This window comes from Falco peregrinus, chromosome W, assembly GCF_023634155.1.
Source record: "Falco peregrinus isolate bFalPer1 chromosome W, bFalPer1.pri, whole genome shotgun sequence".
NCBI classification, from domain to species: Eukaryota; Metazoa; Chordata; class Aves; order Falconiformes; family Falconidae; genus Falco; species Falco peregrinus.
Window position 1 is genome coordinate 28,475,210 of NC_073743.1, and position 16,237 is coordinate 28,491,446.

General features: G+C 46.9%; 1 pseudogene; it reads left to right on the forward strand.

The window, feature by feature from the left end:
* LOC129783076 (talin-1-like) overlaps nucleotides 1–6,629 on the forward strand; it is a 32,651-nt pseudogene extending 26,022 nt beyond the window's left edge.
* Nucleotides 6,630–16,237: the final 9,608 nt, after the last annotated feature.

Here is a 16,237-nt window from a genome sequence, read left to right on the forward strand (position 1 = left end):
TGCTGAGGGAAGGAAAGGGATGGGAAGGAAGATGCCATCCCTCATGCTGTACAGGAGCTGCTTTTCAAGCCCTGGCACAGGTTGATGGGGACACATGCTGGTGTGCCTGGGCTCTCACACCAGGTTGCCCCCAGCCCAGGAGAAGGGGTCCTGCTCCTCACCAGCACCAGCTGGGGCTGGGGATGAAGGGGTGGCATAGTGTCTGCCAGCACCAGGCTGATCTGTCTGTCATGCAGGGACAAAGCTCTGGGACATCGGGAGTGTGACAAGGCCATCAAGCTGTTGAACAGATGCATGCGGGAGGTGGACCAGGCCTCTCTCACTGCCATCAGCCAGCTCCCCAAGAAGATATCTCCCAGGAGGTGGGTTGGGGACATGCTGCTGCAAGCTCAACTGGGGTGGATGTCCCTCCCCTGGCTCTCAGCAGTGCATAGTGACCCCAGCCCCACTGCAGCCTCACACAATGACCTCTTTTTGTGACAGGCTTTGTGCAACCAGATGATCATGGCCGTTCAGGAGATCAGCAGCCTGATTGAGCCTGTAGCCAGTGCAGCACAGGCTGGGGCACAAGGTAATGCAGGGATGGGGAGCTGTAAAAGACTGCACCAGTGAGATCCACCATCACCACAGCAGATGTGTTGTCTCAACATTGCTATGGCAGGAAACTCATGCCATCACCACAGTGAATGATCTATATATATGTTGTTTAAGGCAGGAAGATAACACCACTGCCACTCCAGAGATTTTTCTATACATTGTTAAGGGAGGAAACAGACTGATGCCATGGAGCAACAGGGGAGGCTGATCCTGCAAAACTTAACCAAACCCCTGTGCATGCACCCAGACCTGGGGTCAGGGGGATCAAGGTTCCTGGAGGCCCCTGAGGACCACCTGATAACATTGAGTACATACATCGTTGCTGGGTGGAAGGTGTGGTTAAGCAGAACAGCTTGTAACAACTCTATAAAAGAATGGAACCAACTAACATCGGACAGAATGTTCCCCCACCAGACTTGGAAACAAATCAGACTGTTGGGACACCACAGCTCTGGGATGGTAGCTATTGCTGTCCACTCTTTTCTTTTTTTCCTTCTTTCTTTCCTTCCTTTATCTCTCATTCTCTCTTGCGGCGAATGAAGAGACGGGACGCAGCTTGATGCAAGCAAATGTCAATTTATTGTACAGAAGCACACGTTTTATACACTTTCAGAAGCTGCGCGTTTTAAACAGATTGGTTCTTGAAGCTAAGCCTTGCATACTAGGCAATCCCTGATCGGTGGTTAACCACCAGCAATTAACAACAAGGTGTTGCCTTTCCTTGGCGCCATCCGTCTCCCACTCCCCTGTGCTCTGTAAACACGCCTCATCATGTTAATTGTTGTCTAGACAAGCTCGAGCACATTCCCCTCAGCTAACTGATTGCCACGCATGGTCCTAGTTTGCAGCCCGCTCCTGCACTCTCTCCCTTTGCATTTGCAGATTTATTGTTGGGCAAATAAAGTTCCTTGGCTCTTGGCTCCGTTTTGAGTCTTAATTCTGTTCCCGAGAATACAAACAGAACCACGCTCTGGTCTCAGACTGGTATGCGACAGGAGCTGCTGCTGAGGTGCTCAGTGCACATGGAGGAACTTGCAGTGGGAGGAGAGGCACAGGGAAGGTGCTGGTGCTGACACTTCTTCCCTCAGTGTCCCTGATGGTTCAGTACTTTGAGCCATTCATTATAGCAGCTATCGGCACTGCCTCCAAAACGCCCAACCACCAGCAGCAGATGAACCTCTTGAACCAGACCAAAGCACTGGCTGTCTGCCCTGCAGATGATGTATATGTCCAAGGAGGTTGGTAGGAACCCAAAGGTAAGCAGGAGGGGCATGTGTCAACAGCATGCTCCCCTTCATGTGTGGGTGCTGCATGAGCAGCTTGGCTGCATGCCATGTGTATTCTAGACACAGAAACCTGGCCAGGGCTGCCATAAGTGTGTGGCATCCCCAGCAGGAGATGAGCTGCTGCCTGCTTTCCCTCGCTTTGACTCATCCTTGCAGCAAGCTGTCCACACCCAGGAGGCTCTGAAGGAGGTCATGCAGATGCTGAAGGAAGCGGTGGAGGACCTGACCACCACCCTGAATGTGGCAGCTAGCGCTGCAGGTGTCGTGGGGGGCATGGTGGACTCCATTACCCAGGCCATCAACCAGGTGAGGGGAGCACAGAGAGGACCTTGCCAGGGCTGGGAGTAGAGGAGAGAAAGTCAGCCAAACCTTACAAGGTCTCTGGGCTGGGGCTGGAGCCAGCCTCTCCTGATGGTCTCCTGCAGCTGAATGAGGAGCCAATGGGTGAGCCAGAAGGGACCCTTGTGGACTATCAGACCACAGTTGTAAAGATGGCCAAGGCCATTGCAGTGACTGTGCAGGAGATGGTGAGTGCAAGCAAGCCTGTCACCACAGAACAGTGCTTGCCACCCACACAGGGCAACCACCTTCCTTGCTTGTCCATCCTAGAATAGGGCCCCTCCACCTCCTGCTCTTCTTCCATCAGCAGGTCACCAAATCCACCACCAACCCAGATGATTTGGGAATACTGGCTAACCAGCTCACCAATGACTATGGGCAGCTGGTGCAAGAGGCCAAGCCGGCTGCACTCACCACTGAGAAAAAGGAGGTGCGAGCATGGGGTGTGCTATGGGGCAGAGCAGGGTCTGCTGGGGCATGAGAGCAGAGGATAGGGGCACTCAAACCTCCTGTTGGAGCTGGGAGCAGGCAGCATTCAGACCTCCCTTGCAACACTGTGTGGAAATGTGGAGCAAAGCCTTATTTCTTTTTTCCTCCTTCTGAGTTGGGAGGATGGGGAGAGAGGAGCTGGGTGGCTGGTGTTTCCCAGCAAGTATCACAGATGTGGGTCTTAGTTCCTAGCTGACACTCTCACACATCTTCCCCTCCAGATCAGCTTCCACATCAAGTGCCAGGAGCTGGGTCATGGTTGCGCTGCCTGGTCACTAAGGCTGGAGCCCTGCAGTGCAGCCCCAGAGATGCCTACACCAAGAAGGAGCTGATAGAGAGTGCGTGCAAGGTTTCTGAGAAGGTGAGCAGCCCAGAGAGAGGTGCAACGGTGTGGCAAGGTAGGAGGGATGCTGGATTGAGCCATACGCCCTTGGGCCATCGCACTGGGTTCTGCCCTGGTCCTGTTGGGCTCTCTTGGCTCTCTGGCCCAATTCAGCTGATGGGGTGGAGGATGGATCCCCCTCTCCAGGCACTTGTAACAGCAGCTTGTGCTGTGATGGGTGAGTGCAACATCCAGGTGCTGCCTGCTGACATGCTGATGATGTCCTGCCAGGGAAGACTAATCTACACACTGGTGGCAGCCCAAGGCCCTCCAAATCAGTTCTTGCAGTGATAGTTGTAGCATTTGCTGTGTCTCTAGCCAGCCTGCAGCTCATGCTGGGTGATCAATCTCTCCTGTACCTTTTGCTGGCATGATGGAAAGCATCTTGTCCATCAGTCAATCTAAAGAGCACGCCTTCTGAACAACAGACAAAAATATGGCTAAAAAAGCTAGTTGATAAGGGTAGAGTAGCAATGCTTGTAAGCAAGGTTACAAAAGAAAAACAAACACTTGTTCATAGTGCCTGGCACATGTCTGCATGCTCAGGGCCTCCTACAAGTCCTTCCTTTCCAATAGGAAACATGTTCTCCTATGAGTGCTTGCCCAAGTACAGAAATTGAGTTGAGTAGTTAAAGAAGGAATGATCTGTGATGTTCTCATGTCCGTTGTGCAAACCTTATTAATTTGGAAACTAGCAGAGTCCAATATCTCCTGGACTCCCAAACATGATAGGTACAAAGTAAAATATATGGAAGCTAAGAAGATGCGTCCAGACCACACAATTCCCGATTCCCTTCCTTGCTGTGAAGCAGCTCCGTCCTGGGGAGATGTCAGAAGAGGTATGCGATGGGGATTGCCTGAACCTGCTCTGCTCCCCCAGTCACTCTGCTCTTACCCTGCAGGTGTCTCATGTGCTGGCAGCCCTGCAAGCTGGGAACCATGGGACACAAGCCTGCATCACAGCAGCCAGCACTGTTTCTGGCATCATTGCTGACCTTGACATCACCATCATGTTTGCCAGAGCAGAACCCTCAGTTGGGAGAACTCTGAGACCTTTGCTGACTGCAGGTACCTGGGTGCCTCACCCACACTCTGCTCAGCCAGAGATAGGGGGGCAGGCTACGTTCTGCAATCTCTCGTCTTTCTGAGCTGTGCACCAGCCTCAAGGAGAGCTTCAGGTTCAGGTCACGCTGGCTTTGTTTTCCCTCCAGCTCATACATACAGAAGGCAGGGTCTAGAGTCTCTCTACACCCCAAGGAGCATGTGTGTGCGTAAAGGGCTGTGTCCTCTCTGACTCCCTTCTCCCTAGGGAGGGCATCTTAAAGACAGCCAAAGTGCTGGTGGAAGCCACCAAGGTGCTGGTGCAGAATGACATGGCCAATCAGGATAAGCTAGCCCAGGCTGCTCAGTCCTCTGTGTCCACCATCACCCACCTGGCAGAGATGGTGAAGCTGGGTGCTGCCAGCCTGGGATCTGGAGACTCAGGTGGGATGGGGTGTGTGAGGTGACTGGAGGCTACTCATAGTTGGGTTGAAGGTGGTGTGTGGTGCTCTGGACTGGACTCTGTGCATTGTGGAGAGGGTTGGCTGGGCTTTGGGTGGTGCTGGCTGAGCTGGACTCTGTATATACCATGTGCCCTGGTGTCCTGGTTTCAGCTGGTATAGAGTTAACTTTCTTCTTAGTAGCTAGTACAGTGCTGTGTTTTGACTACTGATGTGAGAACAATGTTGATAACTGCACTGATGTTTTTAGTTGTTGCTGGGTGATGTTTATACTAAGTCAAGGACTTTTCGGTTTCTTGGGCCCTGCCAGCGAGAGGGCTAGAGGGGCACAAGAGACTGGGAAGGGACACAGCCAGGTCAGCTGACCCAAACTATCCAAAGAGGTATTCCATACCATGGGACGTCATGCTTGGTATATAAACTGGGGGAAGAAGAAGGAAGGGGGGAACATTTGGCATTATGGTGTTTGTCTTTCCCGAGTAACCGTTACGCGTGATGGAGCCCTGCTTTCCTGGAGATGGCTGAGCACCTCTCTGCCCATGGGAAGTAGTGAATGAATTCTTTGCTTTGCTTTGCTTGCATGCGCAGCTTTTGCTTTACTATTAAATTGTTCTTACCTCAACCCTTGAGTTTTACATTCCTTTCCGATTCTCTTCCCCATACCTCTGGGTGAGGAGGAGTGAGCAAGCGGCTGCGTGGTGCTTGGTTGCCGGCCGGGGTTAAACCACGACACCTGGGGTGTCCAAATTTCCCGCTGTTTGGCCACACCAGCCCCAGCCTGAGTGTGACCATAGCCAAGCTGTTGCCCTGGTCTTGTTCTCCCACAGGTAGTCCTTATCAATGCTGTGAAGGATGTGTCCAAGGCACTTGGGGACCTGATCAATGCCACCAAGGTAGCTGCTGGAAAAGCTGGGGATGACCCTGCTGTCTGCCAGGTGAAGAACTCTGCCAAGGTCTGAGCTGGACATGATGGGAAGGAGGGGATGGGGCAGGGGGTCTTCTCTGCCTGTCTGGGGGCAGGAGGAAAACTGGGGGGCAGTCAGGGCAAGGGGGGGGGAGGAAGTGGCTCATAAAAGGTGGAGTACAACATGCAAAGGAGGCATTGATGGGAGAACAAGATGCGGTGGTGTGAGTAGAGTATGGAGATGGGGCAGTTTTGGACCAAACCATGGGGAGAGGGACAGGTGCTGGTAGCAGCCCAGAGCTTGCGTGGGGCTTCACCTGGTGCTCTTCTCCATTCCTCAGGTGATGGTGACAAACATCACTTCCTTGCTGAAGACAACGAAGGCCATTGAGGATGAGGCCACAAAGGGGATGCGGGCACTGGAGGCCACAATAGAACACATACGCCAAGAGCTGGCAGTGAGTACAGCTGTGATGACACAGTTGCCGTCCTGCCTGCCAGCTGCCCCCATGCCTCACCAATGCCTCTCACCTCACAGGTCTTCTCCTCCCCTGTGCCTCCTGCCAAGGTCTCCACCCCAGAGGACTTCATCCATATGACGAAAGGCATCACAATGGCCATGGCCAAATCAGTGATCACTGGCAACCTGTGTCAGCAGAAGGACATCACTGCCACAGCGTACCTGAGCGGCTGTGCCATTGCAGATATGCTGCATGTCTGCAAGGTATGGCAGGGGTCAGCAGGGGACATGGGTCTAACATGAGTTTGTGGGGGGCAGTGTGCACCCCGTAGGGGAGGTGCCTGGATGTGAATCAAGGTTTGCTGCCTCCAGGCTTCAGGAAGCCACCTACCACCCAGAAGTGAGTGGGGATGTGTGGCAGCAGACACTGCGCTTTGGCAAGGAGCACACTGATGGTTACCTGGAGCTGCTGGAGCATGTGTTGGTGGTTAGTGTCCCCATCCCAGTTTCCAGGGTGTGCAGAGGCTGCCCGTGGATGCCAGGGTACTCCCCAAACCCCCAAGGTTCTGCACCTCCTCCCGCTGAGGTCTTTGCACAGCCCCCTTTGTTGCCTGTGCTGGCACAGCATGTGGCTGAGCCCCTACCATGGAAGCAGATGTCAGAGAGATGAACAGACTTTGAAGAAAGGTGTTTGGCTAACAACAAATGGAGATTAACTGGCTGTAAACAGGTGGAGACTGGTAATTTGACAACACAGGAGCAAAAGCCTGAAGCAGCTTCCAGTGAGAGTGGTGGGAGTAAAAGACTTCAGCCAGTGGGAGAGGGACAGTGCCCATGATGGTAGAGGTGATGACTGCAAGTGCCAGTTGTGCCCTTTTGATCCAGTCTTCCTCTAGCTTAGTCATCCTGAGGACTTCAGCTGACTGCTTTAATTAACTGTCCTACAAGATGAATGTAGTTTACAAGAAGCAAATTAATACCACCTTAACCAAGAGAGTGGCAGAAAGGATTCAGTGAGGTCCTCCCAAACAGTTTGCATTCTTGGTGAGACCACAAAGGTGGAGTCAAGGGTGCTGGAGGGATGCATAGACCCACACCTACGAAGCTGCAAGAGACCTCAAACTGGGGTCAGGACAAAGACTGAGGGCAAGTCAGCTCTGCAGCAAGGTTTCACTAAGCTGGTTAGAAGGGCTTGGTAAGAGTGTGCCATTCAGGTTTGTGGATAACTGGCTAGCTGAAAAAAGGTCTCATAGACATAGTCCAGCTGGCTGGACAAAAATGCACATCACTCTCAGCTTATCTGAAGTAAAGCAAAATACACTGTCTTTGGCTGTCCTTGTTACACAATAACAGGAAGATTTTGGTGGGAAAAGAATGTTGCAGGTGGGAACAGAAAACTACAGAAGAGAAACTAGGGGCGGGCTTGGTATTTAGGCAACTAACCAATAATGAGCTTAACTTTTGTAATATGTATGAGCTAATTATAACAAGGCATAAAAGGTGACTGTAAGAGACAATAAACGAAGTCTGCTGATCACTCATATTGAGTGACTGTGTCTTCCCTCCGTCGCGACAGGAATGTAAAACTCAAGGGTTGAGATAAGAACAATTTAATAGGTAAAGAAAAAGCTGCACTCGCAAGGAAAACAAAGCAAGGAATTCATTCCCCACTTCCCATGGGCAGACAGGTGTTCGGCCATCCCCAGGAAAGCAGGGCTCCGTCACATGTAACGGTTACTCAGGAAGAGAAATACCATAATGCTGGATGTCCCTCCCTTCCTTCTTCCCCCAGTTTATATACTCAGCATGACATCATATGGTATGGAATATCCCTTTGGCTAGTTCAGGTCACCTGTCCTGGCTGTGTCCCCTCCCAATTCCTTGTGCCCCTCCAGCCTTCTCACTGGAAAGGCCTGAGAAACTGAAAAATCCTTGTCTTAGTATAAACATTACCCAGCAACATCTAAAACCATCAGTGTGTTATCAACATTGTTCTCACACCAAATCCAAAACACAGCACTGCACTAACTACTAAGAAGAAAATGAACTTTATCACAGCTGAAACCAGGACAACATAACACATCAACATGCAAAACACCCACCTCTCAGTGTAACTGAGAGCCCAGTAGGCTCTGGTTTGAGTAGACTTAGCTTCTCTCCGTGACAGGAAAATAAGTGTCATGAAAACAGTGCTTTTAACAAGGTAAGTAGTAAAGTAAACATTGGGGAGCATATCAAGTGGCTACAGATGTGGATTTCTGTTCCTAAATCTTTGTTTCATGGTATGACCTTGGCTAAATCAGATCCTACACCAGGGGTCCTCAAACTACGGCCCATGGGCTGGATACGGCCCCCCAGGGTCCTCAATCCGGCCCCCGGTATTTACAGAACCCCCCCGCCGGGGGTTGGGGGGGGAACCAAGCAGCCGCAGGTGACTGCCTGCCCCTTCATCCGCGCCGGCCCCCTGGTTAAAAAGTTTGAGGACCCCTGTGACCTACACCTTCATTTTCTGAGATGTTTTCCCACCTTTTGGAAGATAGCATCTAAGAGCAAAGCATCATCACTGCTGCAATTCTATTGCCTTATGAGTTATTTCTCTTCTGATTCTCTCTGGTGAGCATATTTCTACTGCACAAAGCTTGCAGTCATTTTCATTATTTGTCCGTCTTTTGATTGACAAGCCATTTTCTGGAAACTACTGTCTGTCTGTACAGGCACTTAATATATCTGATGTTTATAAGATGTAGGTGATTTTACCAGTCTTTGGGAACCCTGAAAACCTGTGAATGGAATATGCTTTCCATCCTTGTTGATAACAAACTGTTTCTGTATCTTATATTGTTCATTTTATGCTGCATTCCCGCAAGTTACAGTTTCTTAAGTTTCAGAGATGGATTGCAGCTGGGTCTTTGGGCTTTCTTTATTATATTAGTATCAATGTTGCCATATTGAAACCAGGGAAAGTTTAATTACTGTAATAATTTTCATATGTGGAAAAGTAGTCAGTTCCTTTTGGATCTAAACACTCTCAGACTTTGAAGAATTCTAAGTGGAGCTTTTGTTCATAAGCTGGTACATCTGTAGTTTCAATGTAAGAAGCCTGGAACTTCCTACTGTCATGGGTCTTGAGGTAAAGGTCTTCTTCCCTTCCTCATTTGACCTGGATGATCTTAAATGGACATCAAGACTGTCTAGACACTGGATCTGCATAAAATCCTATTTTCTGGACTATGGTAATTCTGTGTTCCTTACAAGCTTCCTCTTATAAGCATGCCTCCGAATGGCATTTCTTTGTAACTCAAATCTGAGTTTTATTTAAAATCTGAAGTGGAAAGTGTATTGGGTTTGTGTGGCAAGGTTTAGGCAGCAGAGGTGCTACAGGGGTTATTTCTGTGAGAAGCTGCTAGAAGCTTCCCCTGTGTCCGATAGAGCCAATGACAGCTGGCTCCAAGATGGACCCACCACTGGCCAAGGCCAAGTCAATCAGCGATGGTGGTAGCACTGCAGGGATAACATATTTAAGAAGGTGGAAAAGTTGCTGCACAACAGCAATTGCAGCCAGAAGAGAGTAGTGAGAGCAACAGCTCTGTAGACACCAAGGTCAGTGAAGGAGGGGGAGGAGGTGCTCCAGGGTCCAGAGCAGAGATTCCCTTGTAGCCTGTGGTGAAGACCATGGTGAGGCAGGCTGTTCCCCTGCAGCTGATGGAGGTTCACAGTGGAGCAGATATTCACCTGCGGCCCATGGAGGACCCCATGCCAGAGCAGGTGGATGCCCGAAGGAGGCTGTGAACTTGTGGGAAGTCCGCCATGGAGCAGGCTCCTGGCAGGACCTGTGGACCCCATGGAGAGAGAAGCCCATGCTGGAGCAGGTTTTCTGGCAGGACTTGTGACCCCATGGGGGACCCATGCTGGAACAGTCTGTTCCTGAAGGACTGCACCCCGTGGAGAGGGACCCACACTGGAGCAGTTTGTAAACTGCAGCCCGTGGGAAGGACTCATGTTGGAGAAGTTCATGGAGGACTCTCTCCCATGGGAGGGACCCCACACTGGAGCAGGGGAAGAGAGCGAGGAGTCCTCCCCCTGAGGAGGAAGGAGCGGCAGAGACAAGGTGTTATAAACTGATCCCAACCCCCGTTCCCCATCCCCCTGTGCCACTCAGGGGAAGGAGGTAGAGAACCTGGGAGTAAAATTAAGCCCGGGAAGAAGGGAGGGGTGGGGGGAAGGTATTTTTAAGTTTTGATTTTAGTTCTCATTATCCTACTCTGATTTGAATGGTAATAAATTAAACTAATTTCCCTGAGTTGAGTCTGTTTTGCTTGTGATGGTAATTGGTGAGTGATCTCTCCCTGTCCTTATCTCAGCCCATGAGCCTTTCATTATATTTTCTCTCCCCTGTTGTCATGTGAAATAAGGGGAGGGATTCTTTTGACCCCAGGTATTTGATCTGTCTATTAGTGCCCCAGGAAAGCTGAGACCCTTATGCCCAACCAGTCTGTCAGTGTCCCGTTATAGGGCCCCTTCACTGAACAGTCCTGCTGGATCGGAGGGTGATTCAACTGACTTGTTCAGGGAAACACACCAACAGCATAAGGGGGACCCCTCAGCAGATCTTCCCACTTTATTTGGATATGTTGCCCGCTGCTGGCAACTGCTAGCGCCCACAAAGGACTCACACTAACAATTTACAGAATAAATAACACTATTTATTATAAAACCATGACAAGTTAAGATTCGTGATTGCCAGTGATAGGGACTGTCTGCAAAAACAAGCTTGAAGTGATACACAACCAAACTATATACAACCAAAATATTAATCATTAATAACAGCTAGTGTGAGTTAGTTATTTAGTGTGCATAAGACAAAGTTGTTACCCAATAGGCATCCCTATGGGGAAGAAGACAGGTTCAGCCTGTCAACTGATCCCAGAAGTTACAATGGAGTCTTCCCTAACTTCCCCCCTCATTCATTCACTTTTTATACTTTTCTTTACTCTCAGGTGGAGCTTGAGTGACTCTAGTCATACATTCTTTCATTAATGATTGGTGTAAACTTCTCTCGCTGTCATTTAAAGACATAGTTGATAAGAAACAGAAAGCGCATGCTTGGTGAGGGGTGGTCATGCCTTGGAGGTGGGTAACTTTGGGATGGTGGTGTGCATTAGTATTATAACGAGATTATAATGAGCAAGGTTCATCTAAGGAGAATAGTTTCGCCACAGTTGTTGGCCCAGCAACGGTCATCTTCTCATATATTTTCCATTTGACAGCCGCTATGCAGCTTATCGGCTGTATGGTACCATCAAGTTCCCAATGCCACAGGGTCTCCACTCCGCTCCACCCTCCACTGCTCCTCTAGGCTAGCAGGTTGTGTTGCCTAGGGAACCATGGTGGAGTAGATTCCATGCATGCCAGCTGTCAGAAAGTGGCAACTGTATTTTACCCTAAAAAGCTTGTTATAATACTACAACTTCTGTTAGGTCCCAGTTTTCTATAATTTCCCCCTCCAAGCAATTTTCCCACACCTGTCTAGTTGAGGAGGGGGAGTGATAGAGTGGCTTGGTGAGTACCTGGTGTCCAGCCAGGGTCAACTCACCACAGAAAGTCAATTACTCTGCAAGCAAATGACATTAAATAAAGAGTCCAGTCTCAATTTTGTAAAAATAAGCAACATCCCCCAAATTCTCTACTCTTTTTTTATCTACAGTTTCCCTGTAGTTCTCTCCCCCCATTTTGATCAGTAATTTGATCCATTACATATCAGCTTCTTTAGGTTTAACTGAATATTCAGCTCTATAATAAACACAGTTTCAGGTTTGTTCTGCAAGGCAGTATTTGGATATACACAATTTGAAGAGATTCTGTATGTAAGTTTTTTGCTAGCAGTAGTAAAGACATCATGCACTGTTATACCTGATTGTTGTAGATCAACAGATGTTCAAAATTAACTGAGGTTTGCCCTTAGTTACAGTTAAACACCTTTCTCTGCCTGAACATGTACTGAAAAATCATAGTTCTTTCTCCTTCTAGACCCCCAGCATCCCACACCACCTTAGAGTACAAATTCAGTGAGTTGGAACAACAGGAATTATTACTGATGCTCTGTCTTTTTTTTTCATATTCTCCAGAATGCCTTCTTTCATGTATCCTGGTTGCTCCTTGGTTTGGTTTTTTTTTTGGTATATTGATGTGTAATCTAGTTTCTTGTTTTCTGTGGAAAATTAGAATGATCAAAATGTTGAATAAGTGCAATAATATATTTCTGAGTTTTGTAAAAGGGGTTTTAATATGCAAGAGTTTAATTTAGAGCCCACTGTTTCTTCATAACGTACCTTGTAAAAACTTATTACATTTCCCTCTGGTGGTATGAATTGGTAGTTTAAAATACCTTTTATATCGTAAGGAAGACATTGCTTTGAGGAATTAAACAGAGGAAATTCAGTTAATGCAGCAATGATATTACAGTTAAATATCAATGTGAAATTAAACAGCATTTGCTGCTCTGGTTGAACACACTATTGTTCAACTGATAGAAATGAGTTTAGTTGGAACAATTGCCAAACAAAGTTTGAAATAATCTGTAGTCAGTTACCTGTCTTAAAAACTTCCAATACGATCCTTTGTCAAAAAAGTCTTCCAATATGGTGCTTTAGAAGAAATAATTTAATTTTAAAGACCAAGATAACAAGAATAGTCATCCTTTTTCATGAGCACAAACAACGTGCTTGCAATAAAACATGAATAGATATAATATGGTTTGTGCTATTTGTATAAAGGGCTTGAAGCTGCAGTAATCTATCTCTTGCAGATAGATTTCCATTCTCATGAAGAACTCACTATAGATTATGACTACAAGTTCAGTTTTTAAGTTGTTTTATTTTACCCAGAATCCTTTTTGCCCATGTGTACCTTTCTAGAATGCATAAACAGAAAGAAATAATGAACAACCAACAATAATGTGCCACATTCCTCACCAAACCACAGTTTCTTATTATGCCATGAAACTCCCCAAATACACTAGGTTCTGCACAAATGTTTAGGAATATGCATCCCTGCCTTAAGCAGATTACCTATATTACTTTCTCTGAGAAAACAAAGTGGAACTTTCTGCTAAAATCTGAAATTATTCAATCTGTAAAATTTTATCTTGTAGTTGTGTTCACATTACTTGGCATGAGTTTACTCTCAGTGGTACTAGTTCTGTATCTGCATCAGTACGCTGCTTTTAGTTGGTTGGCTACTTTATAAAAAAAAAAAAAGAAAAAAATCATTTGTGCCATTTTCTTCTCTGGCATAGCATGCCCACAACCTGTAGCTGAAATAAAAACCTTTCTCTCTGTCTACACCTAGAAGCAGAGATTTCATGACATACAAAGTGACCAGTGTGGGCCATGCTTTCTCATCATGTGTTAGGCTAACTGCTGCACAGCCTTTCTCCCTCAACCCCACTCCCATACTCAGCCCCCATATGCAGATCATGATTATGTGTGACTGGGGTTCATCTATAATATCTACTTAACCCTGTTTGTTTTTTTTTTATGGGTACAGATGCTTAGCAGTAATGAGCCATATTTTGACACACATTGTTTCTTTCTTGCTTATGCTATGAAAAGAGAAAGTCAGCATTGGCTGCTGTTCAGAGATTCTCCCAGGAGAGGCAGATGAGCCTGTCAAGCTCCTGGTTTGGATGTAGAGATGCAATTCAGTGGCTCTCACCTCTTCTCCTCCTGCTGTGTTAGCTTCCTCTTGCACAGTGTGGCACTGCTCTTCCCTCCCCTCCTGCTTCCTGTGGGGCTGTGAGCTGCGGACCTTCTGTGCCTAACACAGGGGTCCTTCACAGGGGACAGTGTGCAAGATAATGCTCTTGCTTCCTCCTTTTCCACCACACCCCTTTGCCTGATTCAGATCAGGCAAAATTGCATCCATCACATGACATCCTGTGACCTGGTTTGTGAGCTTGGGATGCCAGCATAGTGTTTTACAAGATCTCCATGTGTTCTTGCTACAAGCAATGTGTGACCATTAGAGAAGTAACATCACTTGACTACTGGCTATACCTGCTAGGTAAAAGTGGACTTTAGAAGACAAGTCATAGACAGAAATAACTAAAACTAGCCTTAAGATTGTACTTGTCATGGAGCCTTTGGACACAGGGAACTGAAAGTTTACATATATGCCAATTAAGTCACATCCTCAACTGATGCTGTTTTTTAGAAATGTGTTATATTAAAACATCAAGCAATATGTTACCAGTATTTCTTATTTCTCTTGGCATTTCTAGAGCATTTTAAGATATTGTCTTTTGACTAGAAAGACCAATAAAACAAGTAGATCTGGACTGCTGATTTTCCTGTACTCTTGTTTTTTGTGTGGCACTTGGATTGGATTTGGGTAAGGAAAGCTTTATCTACTGAAATTCAGTCCAACTACCACATTTTGGCACCATGGAAGTGCATTTATTTTCTTCAACAGATGCACAAGGAAAGGCTTTTCCACAAAAGACACCACTGATGCAGTGAGTTGCACAAACTGGGAGTGATGGACATTTCTCCTCCTTACTGTGTATGAACTATTCACGCTCAGTGCTCTGAGCTTCCTCCCAGAAATAGAGGACCCCAACCTCAGTGGGCCATCTCCTACGCAATGCAAGACATACTGGAAAAAAGATCAGCAAAAAGCAGCCTTTGTGGGGCTAAAGTTCCTGGAGTTGAGTTAGAACAGAATGACAGAACAGCAGAAGGAATGAGACATGACATGTATGAATCCTTTTTGTCTGATCTAAAGCACACAGGTAGGCTCAATCTAATTGGCTAGTACAAATGATTATAGCTGAAAACTTGGCTTTTTGATTGTACTGTAACTTGTACATACATCTTTTTTCTGGGTATTTTGCATGGCCATTATTTGTAAGGGACGAAAATAAGTTGACCTTGTAGAGAAACAAGGCTGAATTGGCAGAACTGTTAGTGTACAGATAAGCGGCCAAATTTGGCAGTGAATCCACAAGCATGTGAGCAGCTTGTAATGAGCAACTGCTTTGCTACACATAGACAAATTCCCAGGTGCTCTGCTGCACGTAGGCACATTCCAGGGCAGAACTTGGGTAGATAAGCGATTGTATATAACCAGCACTTATGTATGCAATAAACAATCTCACTTCTTCACTGACTTGGGGTCTGTGCCTTCATATGCCACAATTATTTATCCCTAGTGGAAAAGCTAAAATTTCCAGTTACAAATCTGGAACACATTGCAGTAGAGAACATTGTGCTCAGACATTTCACAAATATCTGTCCCTGCCCATTGGGAACCAGTATCTCTGTAGCATTCCTCCTACTTCCATGAACTTGTCTTTAGTGTATTTTTCCTGGGAAGGATATGAGGAGTTGGAAAGAAATCTGGAGAAAGCACATTGTGCATCTAATGGGTTTTACATGCTTCTTTTAGACTGCCAAGCAAAAGTGATTTTTGTAGTGTCTGTTGTGAAATCAATAATGCAATTCTTGATCCCCTAAAAAGGCTTTGTTTGGAAGAAACAGTGTACTGTGACCCATAAAGAGAAGCTGGAGTTGTTTTGGAGTTTGCAGACTTCTGTAAAATAAATTTTAACTTTGATGTTTTTAACTGCTGCCAAACATCTTATTCTCTGCTGTATTCAGTCAAGATTGCAAGAGGCAGCATCTTCTTAGTCACTTCAAGGAGCCACTACTCTGTTGTGTAATGTGATGAGAGCAGTCTTAAAAAACTGCTCTTTGGCTCTATGGGTATATCTTTGTAGCAGCAGGGGTTTAGCAGTCCTTTTTTATGTTAGTTCAGGTTGTGTTATTTGTGAACCTTATAAACCTTGCTTTTCCAATATATGAACTTTTTATCACCTGTATAAGCTCAGCCTGCAGTGAAAGAAAGTTAGGCTAAGTGTCATGGTTTAACCCTAGCTGGCAACCAAGCACCACGCAGCCACTTGCTCACTCCCTCTCACCCAGAGAGATGGGGAGGAGAATCAGAAAGGAATGTAAAACTCGAGGGTTGAAATATGAAAAAATTAATAGGTAAAGAAAAAGCTGCACTCGCAAGCAAAGCAAAGCAAGGAATTCATTCAGCACTTCCCATGGGCAGGCAGGTGTTCGGCCATCCCCAGGAAAGCAGGGCTCCATCATGTGTAACAGTTACTCGGGAAGACAAATGCCATAATTCCAGATGTCCCCCCCTTCCTTCTTCTTCCCCCAGTTTATATACTCAGCATGACATCCCACGATATGGAATACCTTTTTGGCTAGCTTG